General features: G+C 39.1%; 1 non-coding gene across 1 annotated transcript; it reads right to left on the reverse strand.

The window, feature by feature from the left end:
* Positions 1-237: 237 nt before the first annotated feature.
* On the reverse strand, positions 238-344 carry LOC127133555 (small nucleolar RNA R71). Its single transcript, XR_007807516.1, has one exon. It is a non-coding gene; the product is annotated as a small nucleolar RNA R71 (small nucleolar RNA).
* Positions 345-14,368: the final 14,024 nt, after the last annotated feature.

Consider the following 14,368-nt stretch of genomic DNA (forward strand, 5'->3'; position numbering starts at 1 on the left):
TTTTCTGGAAATCCTACCGAGGATCCAAACCTTCATTTATCCGTATTTGTTCAATACGCTGATACTGTTAAAGTTAATGGTGTCACTTCAGAGGCAATTCGACTTCGTCTTTTTCCTTTCTCGTTAAGAGATAAAGCTAGAAGATGGCTTCAGTCTCTTTCCTCCAACTCAGTCACCACATGGAATGAGTTGAAGAAATTCTTTCTTGCCCGATATTTTCCTCCAAGCAAAACAGTTATGTTAAGAGCCCAGATAAATGGATTTAAACAGAAAGATAACGAGTCTCTTTTCGAAGCATGGGAAAGATACAAAGATATGATGAGACTTTGTCCATACCATGGTTTAGAGGACTAGTTAGTAATTCATACCTTCTATAATGGTCTCTTGTACAACACAAGATTAACAATAGACGCCGTCGCAGGTGGTGCGCTTATGGATAAACCTTACGCTGACGCTTATCAACTTATTGAGAGCATGGCCCAAAACCATTATCAGTGGGGAAGCGACCGAACAATGGTAGAAAAACCTCAAACGAAAACTGGCATGTACGAGATAAGTAGCCTTGATCATGTTAATGCAAAAGTGGATGCTCATGCCCAAAAAATTGAAAGTTTAAATGTATCACCTCCAGCCGCCGTGGTTTCCGTAACTCAAAATTGCGAAGTCTGTGGAATTCAAGGTCACACTCCTATAGATTGTCAACTCCTAACAGGAATCCAAGCAGAGCAAGTGAACTATGCTCAAGGAAATCCCTACTCGCACACCTATAACTCAAACTGGAAGAACCATCCTAATTTTTCATATAAGAGTAATAATGCTTTATACGCACCAGGTCAAGCTCCCAGTCAAGCCCCAGCTATACCTCCTGGATATCAAAAGCCGACCCCATCTACACCTAACAATAACGTTCCTAGAAAATCTAATTTGGAAATCATGATGGAGAACTTCATAGCTTCTCAACAGCAAACCAATAAAGAGTTCTTAAACCAGAATGTACACACTAACGAACAAATTAAACAACTAGCAAGTAAAGTAGATGCCTTGGCTACCCATAACAAAATGCTGGAAACACAAATCTCGCAAGTAGCTCAACAACAAGCGCCTACTTCTGCCCCAACTGGTATCTTTCCTGGACAGCCCCAACCTAATCCGAAAAGCCACGCTCATGCAATTATATTAAGAAGTGGAACAGAGGTAGAAGGACCGTCTGACCCAAGGATTGAAAACAAAAACTCGAAAAAGTCAACTGAGGAAGAAAGTAAACCTAAGGAAAAGGAAGAGTGTAATAAGGATACCGCAGAAAACGAAGAACCTTATGTACCTCCACCTCCTTACAAACCACCTATCCCTTATCCTCAGAGGCTAATTAAAACCAAAGACACAGGCCAACTTAAAAAATTTATTGACCTACTGAAACAATTAAACGTCACCATTCCTTTTACAGAAGCTATTACACAGATGCCCTCATATGCTAAGTTCTTAAAAGAAATTCTATCTAATAAAAGGAAACTTGAAGAGAGCGAAACCGTTACACTCACTGCTGAGTGTAGCGCAATAATCCAGAATATGCCTCCTAAACTTAAAGACCCTGGTAGTTTCTCTATACCCTGTCATATAGGAAAATTTGTCATAGACAAAGCTTTATGCGATTTAGGAGCCGGTATCAGTGTTATGCCCTTGTCCATATGCAAGAGACTTGAAATGGGAGAATTAAGACCAACCAAAAGGTCTGTGCAATTAGCAGATCGTTCCGTTAGATATCCCGTAGGAATTCTTGAAAACGTTCCCGTGCGCATAGGTCAATTCTACATTCCCACCGATTTTATAATTATGGACATAAGAGAAGATGAAGTTACACCCATTATACTGGGAAGACCCTTCTTAGCAACCGCCGGTGCTATCATAGACGTAAAACGAGGACAACTCACTTTCGAAGTAGGAGAAGAGAAAATTGAGTTCATTCTTTCCAAATTTTTGAAAGCACCTGCAATAGAAGACACATGTTACTTCATGGATATCATCGATGAATGCATAAAAGAAACAGAATTAGAAAATGATGATTTTCCCGACTATCGTGCAGAAGACAGACTGAATCAATGTTTAGCAATAACATTGGATCCTACGCAATGCCTTAAGAAACCAACCCTCGACCTGAAAACACTTCCCCAAAATCTGAGATATGAATTCCTAGACTCAGAACTTGAACGACCGGTGATAGTCAATGCAGACCTAGGAAAACTCGAAACCGAAAAACTCCTACATATCTTAAGAAAATATCCAACCGCACTAGGATACAACATCATCGATCTTAAAGGGATAAGTCCTTCTATTTGTATGCACCGCATCATGCTAGAAGAAGACTGTAAAACTTCTAGGGAACATCAGAGGAGACTAAACCCGATCCTGAGTGAGGTAGTGAAGAAGGAAGTAACGAAGTTATTAGAGGCAGGTATCATATATCCTATATCCGATAGCAAATGGGTTAGCCTTGTACACGTAGTACCAAAGAAAGGGGGTATAACCGTAATCGAAAATGAAAAAGGAGAAACTATAACCAAACGAATTGAATCGGGATGGAGAATATGCATTGATTATAGAAAGCTAAACAAAGCAACCCGAAAAGATCATTTTCCTTTACCATTCATAGACCAGATGTTAGAACGATTAGCCAAGCATTCTCATTTCTGCTATCTAGACGGTTACTCAGGCTTCTTTCAAATACCAATTCATCCTGATGACCAAGAAAAAACAACGTTCACATGTCCTTTGGGTACCTTCGCTTATCGAGGAATGTCGTTTGGCTTGTGCAATGCTCATGCAACCTTCCAAAGGTGTATGATGGCAATATTCGCCGATTTTCTCGAAAACATCATGGAAGTCTTTATGGATGACTTTTCCGTATGCGGGCAAAGTTTTGAAGAATGCCTTGAAAACCTAGAAAGAGTTCTAGAACGATGTGTAAAAGTAAACCTAGTACTTAATTGGGAAAAATGTCACTTTATGGTACAAGAAGGGATTGTTTTAGGACACATCATATCAAATAGAGGAATTGAAGTAGACAAAGCCAAAATAGAAGTAATCGAAAACCTTCGACCTCCGAAAACTATGAGAGAAGTACGAAGCTTCTTAGGACATGTCGGTTTTTATCGACGATTTATTAAAGATTTCTCTAAAATAACTAAACCTTTAACCGGACTATTAATGAAAGATGCTGAATTCATCTTCGACAATAAATGCTTAGAAGCATTTCAAACACTTAAACAAGCATTGATCTCCGCGCCCATAATGCAGACTCCGGATTGGAATGAACCATTCGAAATAATGTGTGACGCAAGTGACTACGCCGTAGGCGCTGTTTTAGGACAACGAAAGGATAAAAAACTTCACATCATATATTATGCGAGTAGAACTCTAGATGAAGCACAAATGAATTACGCCACGACCGAGAAAGAACTTTTAGCAGTAGTATTTGCACTAGATAAATTTCGTTGCTACTTGGTCGGAGCTAAAATAATCGTTTACACTGACCACGCTTCCATTAAGTACCTCTTAACAAAAAAGGACGCTAAACCTAGACTCTTAAGGTGGATTTTGTTGCTACAAGAATTTGATTTGGAAATCAAAGATAAAAAAGGGACTGAAAACGTAGTAGCAGATCACCTCTCTAGACTTGAAAACCTGGAACCGGAAAGAACATCGATCAACGATGATTTCTCGTACAATAAACTTATAGCTAATTTGGAAGAAAATAGAGCTGATGAACAGGTAGAGACCACCTTGGTTGTATGCGTTACACCATGGTACGCTGATTTTGTCAATTATTTAGCCGCCGGAGTGGTTCCACTTGATTTATCATACCAACAAAAGAAACGATTCTTCCATGACATAAAACATTATTATTGGGACGACCCTTTACTTTTCAAAAGAGGCCCCGATGGTATTTTCCGTCGGTGTATACCTGAAGAAGAGGTAGAAAGTATAATCCAACATTGTCATTCCGCTCCTTATGGTGGACAGGCAAGTACATCCAAAACCTGCTTTAAAATCCTACAAGCCGGTCTTTATTGGCCAAACATATGGAAGGATGTACATACCGCTGTCAAGAAATGCGATAGGTGTCAACGCACAGGAAACATATCTAGACGTGACGAGATGCCACAAAAGGGCATTTTGGAAGTAAAAATTTTGGATGTGTGGGGAATAGATTTCATGGGACCTTTTCCACCTTCTTTCGGTAACAAGTACATACTCGTAGTTATTGACTACGTATCAAAATGGATTGAAGCTATAGCTTCTCCAACAAATGACACACGAGTAGTAATTAGACTCTTTAAGAATATAATCTTTCCAAGATTTGGTGTCCCAAGAATAGTCGTCAGTGATGGTGGATCGCATTTCATATCTAGGATACTCGAAAAATTATTGTTTAAGTATGGTGTAAAACATCGAGTAGCAACACCTTACCATCCTCAAACTAGTGGACAAGTGGAAGTATCTAATAGAGAAATTAAACAGATATTGGAAAAAACAGTCGCTACGTCAAGAAAAGACTGGTCATCAAAATTACCTGAAGCTTTATGGGCTTATCGAACCGCATTCAAAACTCCCATAGGAACAACCCCATTTAAGCTTATTTATGGAAAATCTTGCCACCTCCCGGTAGAGTTAGAACATAAGGCCTATTGGGCTATTAAAAATTTAAATTTAAACTATAAGGCCGCCGGTGAAAAGCGAATCCTTGATATAAACGAATTAGAGGAACTTAGACAAGACGCATACGAAAATGCCCGAATCTACAAGGAAAGAACGAAAAAATGGCATGATAAACGTATATCAAGAAAAACTTTCAAACAAGGCGATGTAGTCCTATTGTTTAACTCTAGACTTAAGTTATTTCCAGGAAAGCTACGATCTAGATGGTCAGGCCCTTTCCAAATCACCAATGTCTTTCCCAGTGGAGCTGTAGAAATTAAAGGAAAATCTATTGAACCATTTATCGTAAACGGGCAGCGTCTAAAACATTATCATTATGCTGAGAACAATGAAGACTCGCAAGTCCTGCACTTAGACGTAATGTCTTCAGAATTTATAGATTAACATTTAATAGTTTTATGTCGAGCTTGCTGTAACACCCCGATAATAATAAAATAATTATTTAAATTGAGTTAATAATTTATTTATTAATTTAGTTAAATAATTGGAAATTTTATTATTATTATTTTTGGATTATTATTATTATTCGGAAAATATATATATGTTGGAAATAAGAGAAAGAATCCCATTTTTTGGTAAAAAGAAAGTTTCACGTGAAAACAGAGAAACGATCGTGAAAGAGGAAAAGGGCAAAGAGACAGAGCAAGGGCTGAAGATTGAAGAGAGAAAAGCTTGGAGCTCAAAGATTTGCCGGATTAATCAGGTAAGGGGGGTTTATCGTCGATTAATGGGTATTATGGGGTAATATGTAATGGGTAGTGATAAGCCGTTATTTGATCCTAATTGGGATTGTGAATGCTGAAATTGATGTTGGATAAACTGTGTTAAAAACTGAAATTTGAATCCGTGATTGTATGTGTCGTGATTTTCCGATAATGTAGCTTTTTACGGAATTGGAATCGGAGGTCCGGAAGTCCTCCAACGGCGGAAAATGCGGAGAATTCTGCATTCTGCCTTGAGTTAGCGCAGGAACAGCTTCTGTCTTGCGTTAACCGGTTAACCCAGGGTGTTAACCGGTTAACACTGTTTTGAATTGTGAAAATGTGCTGTTTTGCTTGCGTTAACCGGTTAACCCAGGGTGTTAACCGGTTAACACTGTTGTGATTGCTGAAATATTGCTGTTTGTGCTGCGTTAACCGGTTAACCCAGGGCGTTAACCGGTTAACACTGTTAAGTCTTGGGACAGGAAGCGTGTTGTGCTGCGTTAACCGGTTAACCCAGGGCGTTAACCGGTTAACACTGTTGCAGAGTGGAAATTTGGCTTTTTAATGTTGTTTACATAATTGAGAGTTGGCCTATGTTGGCGTATGATGTGATAGGGATTATTTCCCGCTGTTTTGAGCAGTATAGGTATTAGTAGAGTGTGCCAATACTGTGTTTAATTGATTGACATGATAATTATGTGTTGATACATGTGTTGATGATGTATGATGATAGGCATAATGCTATGAATGTATATATTATGCCTGTATTTGTGAATGGACTGTTGTATGACTTAGAGTGTGAGCATATGTCCATTTTGAATTGTTGTTGATGCTGCATTGCTAGATGATTAGCGTGCATAGCATAGCCTTCGGGGCTGTAGCTAATTCCCATGGTGAGGAATTAGTGAGTGAACCATTGTGGGTTGTTTGTTGATGTTTGCATGCTAGATGATTAGTGTGCATAGTCTAGCCTTCGGGGCTGTAGCTAATTCCCATGGTGAGGAATTAGTGAGTGAGTCACTAGGTCTCAAATGAGTGGGACTAGTGAGCTTAGTAGCCGTATCTGGAGGGATCGGTAAGCTTGAACTATATGTTCAAGAATAGTCGGTACCGCATGTGTGGAGTCTCATTGCATAAATTATATATGGCGTATAATATGAATGGATGTATTCCAATATTATACGTGTGTTTGTGTTGTTGTGGAGTATGATTTGAGATTATACTTGTGCCTTATGTTGGTGTTGAGTATGATGTTGAGCTGATGTGCTGTTACTGATTGTATGTTGCGATTAGGGTGATTAATGTGTTAAATTACTTAACATGACATTATATTCTATAATGCTTATTATATTGATTGAGGAACTCACCCTTACAACTATTTTTCAGGTAACGAGAAATGAGTTGAGTAGAAGCGAATGCTTGGAGTCTAGTGTAGTCTCCTTAGTGGGTCGTGCTCTGATAGATGTAACATCGGGATGGGATATTTACCTTGTTGAATAATTTGCATGTGAATGTTACATGTTTTACATGATTGAGGAGATCTCTATCCGTTGCGTTTTATGCAATTGTTTATGTTTCGAATTAATAAAAGAGCATGACCGTTTTATGGTTGAATGGTGTGAATATTATGTGTGACACCCTTGCATGGCATAATTACTCTGAATTGTTATATGTTTATTATTTTTAATTAAATATTTGGGGTATTTTAGAAGGGTGTTACATTAGTGGTATCAGAGCATAGTCGGTCGAGTCGAGTCGTAATTATTCTAATTCCCCTGTACGGTATAGGTGTTGTGTAACCCTATCAGTACTTATTGTTTTAGTTTGTTTGGGTTATCAGAATAGGGATGGCTGGGAGAGGTAGAGATGATGCTGCAATTGCTGAGGCTCTGGGTATGCTAGCTGGAGTACTTGGAGGGAATCCAAATGTGGTGGGAATGGGAGCTGCTCGCCAACTGAGTGAGTTCCAGAAGAACAATCCTCCAATGTTCAAGGGAGCATACGATCCAGATGATGCTCAGAAGTGGTTGAAGGAGATCGAGAGAATCTTCCGAGTAACTGAGTGTGCCGATAACCAGAAGGTCAGGTTCGGTACGCATATGCTGTCAGAAGAAGCTGATGATTGGTGGGTTGCTACCCGCACTGAGTTGGAATCTGCTGGGAATGCTGAAATCACTTGGGCTGTGTTCAGAGAGAGATTCCTGAGGAAGTACTTTCCAGAGGATGTCAGAGGAAAGAAAGAGATAGAGTTCTTGGAATTGAAGCAGGGCAATCGGTCGGTTACTGAGTATGCTGCTAAGTTCACAGAGCTGTCAAAGTATTATACTCCCTATAATGAGGTTGCTGGAGAATTTTCGAAATGTGTGAAGTTTGAGAACGGGTTGCGTCCCGAGATCAAGCAGGCTATTGGATATCAGCGGATCAGAGTGTTTTCTGATTTGGTTGACTGTTGCAGGATTTTTGAACAGGATTCCAAAGCTAGAGCAGAGAGCTATCAGCAGAGGGTTGATAGAAAAGGCAAGAATCAGAATGACCGTGGAAAACCGTATGCAACTGGCAAAGGTTTCCAGAAGCAGAGTGGGATGAAGAGGCCTAGTGGGGGAGACTCTAGTGCCCCTGCTAAGTGTTATAGATGTGGTCGGGCTGGACATCGTGTCCATGAGTGTACCAGTGCTGAGATGAAGTGTTTCAAGTGTGGCAAAGGTGGTCATTTGGCTGCAGAGTGTCGGTTGAAGACTGTAACTTGTTTCAACTGTGGAGAGTTGGGTCATATCAGTCCACAGTGTCCTAAGCCGAAGAAAGAGAATCAGTCAGGAGGCAAGGTCTTTGCTCTATCAGGTTCTGAGACTTCTGCAGATGATCGTTTGATCCGAGGTACGTGTTATATTAATGGCTTTCCTCTTGTAGCTATTATTGACACCGGTGCTACTCATTCCTTTATATCTTTGGATTGTGTTGTGAAACTTAAGTTAGAGATATCTGAGATGCTTGGAAGTATGGTGATTGATACTCCTGCGAAGGGTTCAGTGACTACTACTTCAGTTTGTTTGAATTGTCCCTTGAGTATTTTTGGTAGAGACTTTGGGATAGACCTTGTGTGTCTTCCACTAGTGCAAATTGATGTTATTCTGGGTATGAACTGGTTGGTGTGTAACCGAGTTTATATCAACTGTTTTGATAAGACTGTGATATTTCCTGAGATTGAAGAAGGAAAGAGTTTGTTTCTATCAGCCAGACAGGTGAATGAGGAAGTCGCAGATGGGGCAGAGTTGTTTATGCTGTTAGCGACTTTGGAGGCTAAAGATAGACTGGTAATGGGTGATCTAGCTGTGGTGTGTGATTTTCCTGATGTGTTTCCGGAAGAGGTGAATGAATTGCCACCAAAGCGTGAAGTTGAGTTCTCGATTGATTTGGTACCGGGTACTAGACCGATATCGATGGCTCCGTACCGTATGTCTGCTGTTGAGTTAGCTGAATTGAAGAGTCAGTTGGAAGATCTGTTGGATAAGAAATTTATTCGTCCGAGTGTGTCACCGTGGGGTGCACCAGTGTTGTTGGTTAAGAAGAAAGAAGGTACTATGAGGTTGTGTGTGGACTACAGGCAACTGAATAAATTGACGATCAAGAATCGGTATCCTTTGCCGAGGATTGATGATTTGATGGATCAGTTGGTTGGTGCGAGTGTGTTCAGCAAGATAGATTTGAGATCTGGGTATCATCAGATACGTGTGAAAACTGAGGATATTCAGAAGACTGCTTTCAGAACAAGGTATGGACATTATGAGTATTCTGTAATGCCTTTTGGTGTGACTAATGCGCCTGGAGTATTTATGGAGTATATGAATAGGATTTTCCATTCGTACCTAGATCAGTTTGTTGTGGTGTTCATTGACGACATTTTGGTGTATTCGAAATCTGAAGAAGAGCATGCTGAGCATTTGAGAGTGGTTTTAGAAGTTCTACGAGAAAAGAAGTTGTTTGCTAAACTACCCAAGTGTGAATTTTGGTTAGAAGAGGTTAGTTTTCTTGGTCATGTGATTTCAAGAGGTGGTGTTGCTGTTGATCCTTCTAAGATAGAAGCGGTGTCTAAGTGGGAAGCTCCGAAGTCTGTTGCTGAGATTCGAAGTTTTCTTGGATTGGCTGGTTATTATAGGAAGTTCATTGAGGGATTTTCTAAGTTGGCGTTACCGTTGACGATGTTGACTAGAAAGGGGCAAGCATTTGTTTGGGACTCAAAATGTGAAGAAGGTTTCCAAGAGTTAAAGAGAAGGTTGACTACTGCTCCTATTCTGATATTACCGAGTTCGTCGGAATCATTTGAAGTTTACTGTGATGCTTCATTGTTGGGTTTGGGTGGTGTGTTGATGCAGAATAAGCAGGTTATAGCTTATGCTTCGAGACAACTGAGAGTTCATGAGAAGAACTATCCGACACACGATTTAGAGTTGGCAGCTGTGGTATTTGTTCTGAAATTATGGAGGCATTACTTGTATGGGTCAAGATTTGAGGTTTTCAATGACCATAAAAGTTTAAAGTATTTGTTTGATCAGAAAGAGCTGAATATGAGACAGAGGAGATGGTTAGAGTTCCTGAAGGATTATGACTTTGGTTTGAATTACCATCCGGGTAAAGCAAACGTAGTGGCTGATGCATTGAGTCGGAAATCATTGCATATGTCTATGTTAATGGTTAGAGAATTGGATTTAATTGAGCAGTTTAGGGACTTGAGTTTGGTGTGTGAGAGTACTCACAATAGTGTTAAATTGGGAATGTTGAGGTTAACGAGTGGTATTCTGGATGAGATTAGAGAAGGTCAGAAATCCGATGTGCTTTTGGTCGATAAGTTGACTTTAGTGAATCAAGGTCAAGGTGGTGAATTCAGAGTTGATGAGAATGGCGTTTTGAAATTTGGTAATCGGGTGTGTATTCCGGATGTTACCGAACTTAAGAAGAGTATTCTGGAGGAAGGACATCGTAGTGGCTTGAGTATTCATCCTGGAGCTACGAAGATGTATCATGATTTGAAAAAGTTATTTTGGTGGCCGGGGATGAAAAGAGAAATTGCGAGTTTTGTTTATTCCTGTTTGACTTGTCAGAAGTCAAAGATTGAGCATCAGAAGCCGTCTGGGCTAATGCAACCGTTGGCTATTCCAGAGTTGTTCGCTTGAGGTATGTTTTCGAGGACGAAAACTCTTTTAGTGGGGGAGAGTTGTAACACCCCGATAATAATAAAATAATTATTTAAATTGAGTTAATAATTTATTTATTAATTTAGTTAAATAATTGGAAATTTTATTATTATTATTTTTGGATTATTATTATTATTCGGAAAATATATATATGTTGGAAATAAGAGAAAGAATCCCATTTTTTGGTAAAAAGAAAGTTTCACGTGAAAACAGAGAAACGATCGTGAAAGAGGAAAAGGGCAAAGAGACAGAGCAAGGGCTGAAGATTGAAGAGAGAAAAGCTTGGAGCTCAAAGATTTGCCGGATTAATCAGGTAAGGGGGGTTTATCGTCGATTAATGGGTATTATGGGGTAATATGTAATGGGTAGTGATAAGCCGTTATTTGATCCTAATTGGGATTGTGAATGCTGAAATTGATGTTGGATAAACTGTGTTAAAAACTGAAATTTGAATCCGTGATTGTATGTGTCGTGATTTTCCGATAATGTAGCTTTTTACGGAATTGGAATCGGAGGTCCGGAAGTCCTCCAACGGCGGAAAATGCGGAGAATTCTGCATTCTGCCTTGAGTTAGCGCAGGAACAGCTTCTGTCTTGCGTTAACCGGTTAACCCAGGGTGTTAACCGGTTAACACTGTTTTGAATTGTGAAAATGTGTTGTTTTGCTTGCGTTAACCGGTTAACCCAGGGTGTTAACCGGTTAACACTGTTGTGATTGCTGAAATATTGCTGTTTGTGCTGCATTAACCGGTTAACCCAGGGCGTTAACCGGTTAACACTGTTAAGTCTTGGGACAGGAAGCGTGTTGTGCTGCGTTAACCGGTTAACCCAGGGCGTTAACCGGTTAACACTGTTGCAGAGTGGAAATTTGGCTTTTTAATGTTGTGTACATAATTGAGAGTTGGCCTATGTTGGCGTATGATGTGATAGGGATTATTTCCCGCTGTTTTGAGCAGTATAGGTATTAGTAGAGTGTGCCAATACTGTGTTTAATTGATTGACATGATAATGATGTGTTGATACATGTGTTGATGATGTATGATGATAGGCATAATGCTATGAATGTATATATTATGCCTGTATTTGTGAATGGACTGTTGTATGACTTAGAGTGTGAGCATATGTCCATTTTGAATTGTTGTTGATGCTGCATTGCTAGATGATTAGCGTGCATAGCATAGCCTTCGGGGCTGTAGCTAATTCCCATGGTGAGGAATTAGTGAGTGAACCATTGTGGGTTTGTTGTTGATGTTTGCATGCTAGATGATTAGTGTGCATAGTCTAGCCTTCGGGGCTGTAGCTAATTCCCATGGTGAGGAATTAGTGAGTGAGTCACTAGGTCTCAAATGAGTGGGACTAGTGAGCTTAGTAGCCGTATCTGGAGGGATCGGTGAGCTTGAACTATATGTTCAAGAATAGTCGGTACCGCATGTGTGGAGTCTCATTGCATAAATTATATATGGCGTATAATATGAATGGATGTATTCCAATATTATACGTGTGTTTGTGTTGTTGTGGAGTATGATTTGAGATTATACTTGTGCCTTATGTTGGTGTTGAGTATGATGTTGAGCTGATGTGCTGTTACTGATTGTATGTTGCGATTAGGGTGATTAATGTGTTAAATTACTTAACATGACATTATATTCTATAATGCTTATTATATTGATTGAGGAACTCACCCTTACAACTATTTTTCAGGTAACGAGAAATGAGTTGAGTAGAAGCGAATGCTTGGAGTCTAGTGTAGTCTCCTTAGTGGGTCGTGCTCTGATAGATGTAACATCGGGATGGGATATTTACCTTGTTGAATAATTTGCATGTGAATGTTACATGTTTTACATGATTGAGGAGATCTCTATCCGTTGCGTTTTATGCAATTGTTTATGTTTCGAATTAATAAAAGAGCATGACCGTTTTATGGTTGAATGGTGTGAATATTATGTGTGACACCCTTGCATGGCATAATTACTCTGAATTGTTATATGTTTATTATTTTTAATTAAATATTTGGGGTATTTTAGAAGGGTGTTACACTTGCGACATTAAACAAAGCGCTTCGTGGGAGACAACCCACAACTTTCTATTTTATTTTCTATTTTTATTTTATTATTCTTTTTTATTTTATTCAGTATCCATTCTTCATTTATTTTATTTTATAAAACTTTTCTTCTTTTTTTCTTTCGGCATTTGGCCAAATCCTGACTAAAACTCTTGTTTTTCTTTTCTTTAGTTAACTCTAACCTGATGGCACATATTGACCGCATGGGTATCAAATTCAGAGGGAGAGCTCAGAGACAAAAATTTGAAGAACTTTCTGAGAGAGAGATGCACCCAACCTTCTATGCTGATGAAGATGCAATGATCGTACTTGGGCTAAGAGATAGTGTTCTGTATCTGCTGAGTCAAATAGGGTGGGAAACCACTCCTATTCGCAGACAATTTGTTACTTACCGAAGGCTAACTCTAGAATTCCTTAGCTCCCTGATCTATTTACCAAACCATGGAAAAGGAATAAATTGAGGTTTCATTCAATTCAGGATGTTCAATATGGAGTATCAGTATAACATTCAAGAATTTACTAACCTTTTAGGGTTCCCTACTTCTTTTGATACATTCACCATGAGCCAAGAAGACCTTTTTGAATATAGAGAGCTTGAGCATTTTTGGGGAAGTTTAACGGGAAATAACGACCCTGAGGAACATGAGTTTCTCTCTGGAAACATACATAACCCGGCTTTTCGCTATTTCCACAAGATCCTAGCACACACTCTTTTTGGAAAGAAATCAAACATTACCACAGTATCACGTGATGAACTCTTCATAATATTTTGTGCTTCCCAGAACTGTCTAGTGAATGGTGCCACTTATATGCTGGCGAGTTTTGACCTCCTTATTCAAGATGACCGTGCACCGATCCTAATAGGAGGATTGATAACTATGATTGCTAATGTTATTGGATTGCGCCAACTCATGCTTGCTTTGAACCCTTTTTGTGGCATTGAGTCTATGAACATACATTTCCTTTTCAACACTTTGTTTATCAGAAATCTGGGACCTGAAGAGTTTGAATTAGTAATTAATAACCAAGCTGTTTACCTATTCACAATGCCTAGTCCGATGACTAGTGTCCATGACCGAAACAATTGGTTTTACAACCTGGATGGAATACCTTCTCCTGTTAGATCTGTTGAAACCATCCAAGATTATGAGATTCTTGGCAACCAGATTCCTTATGCTGAGTCTGATCCGCAGACACCAACTGGTTACCACGATGCTGCCTCTCCACCTCATCCTATCCCGTCCGCAGAATCAGCAATACCTGATCTTAGACATCATATGCCCGGAAATGATTATAATATCGCTATTCAAGCTTTGATGTCAGAACAAGCTGCCATGAGAGAAGAGTTAAATATGATGGGACATGAAATTCTGCAATACATGAGTACTATGACAAATCATTTTCTCGAGTTGAACCGCCGTGTCAATTCCTTTGACCCTCCAACGAAAGACATTACAATTGGTTAGAAGAATTGGAGTTAGCTAGTTTTAGTCTTAGGATTTATAGTTTTGTTTGACATTATTTTTAATTTTAGGATTTATTTTCCGCATGCTTTATTTTATTTTCATATATTACATTATGTTTATTTTTATGGAGCTATTGGAATTATTGGTTAAATTAAATGTTATTTTGATTTATGCAATATCTACAATTACCAGTAATGATATTCACTATATGCTACTACTTACATAGCCTATTAGA

Source organism: Lathyrus oleraceus, chromosome 3, assembly GCF_024323335.1.
Source record: "Lathyrus oleraceus cultivar Zhongwan6 chromosome 3, CAAS_Psat_ZW6_1.0, whole genome shotgun sequence".
NCBI lineage: Eukaryota > Viridiplantae > Streptophyta > Magnoliopsida > Fabales > Fabaceae > Lathyrus > Lathyrus oleraceus.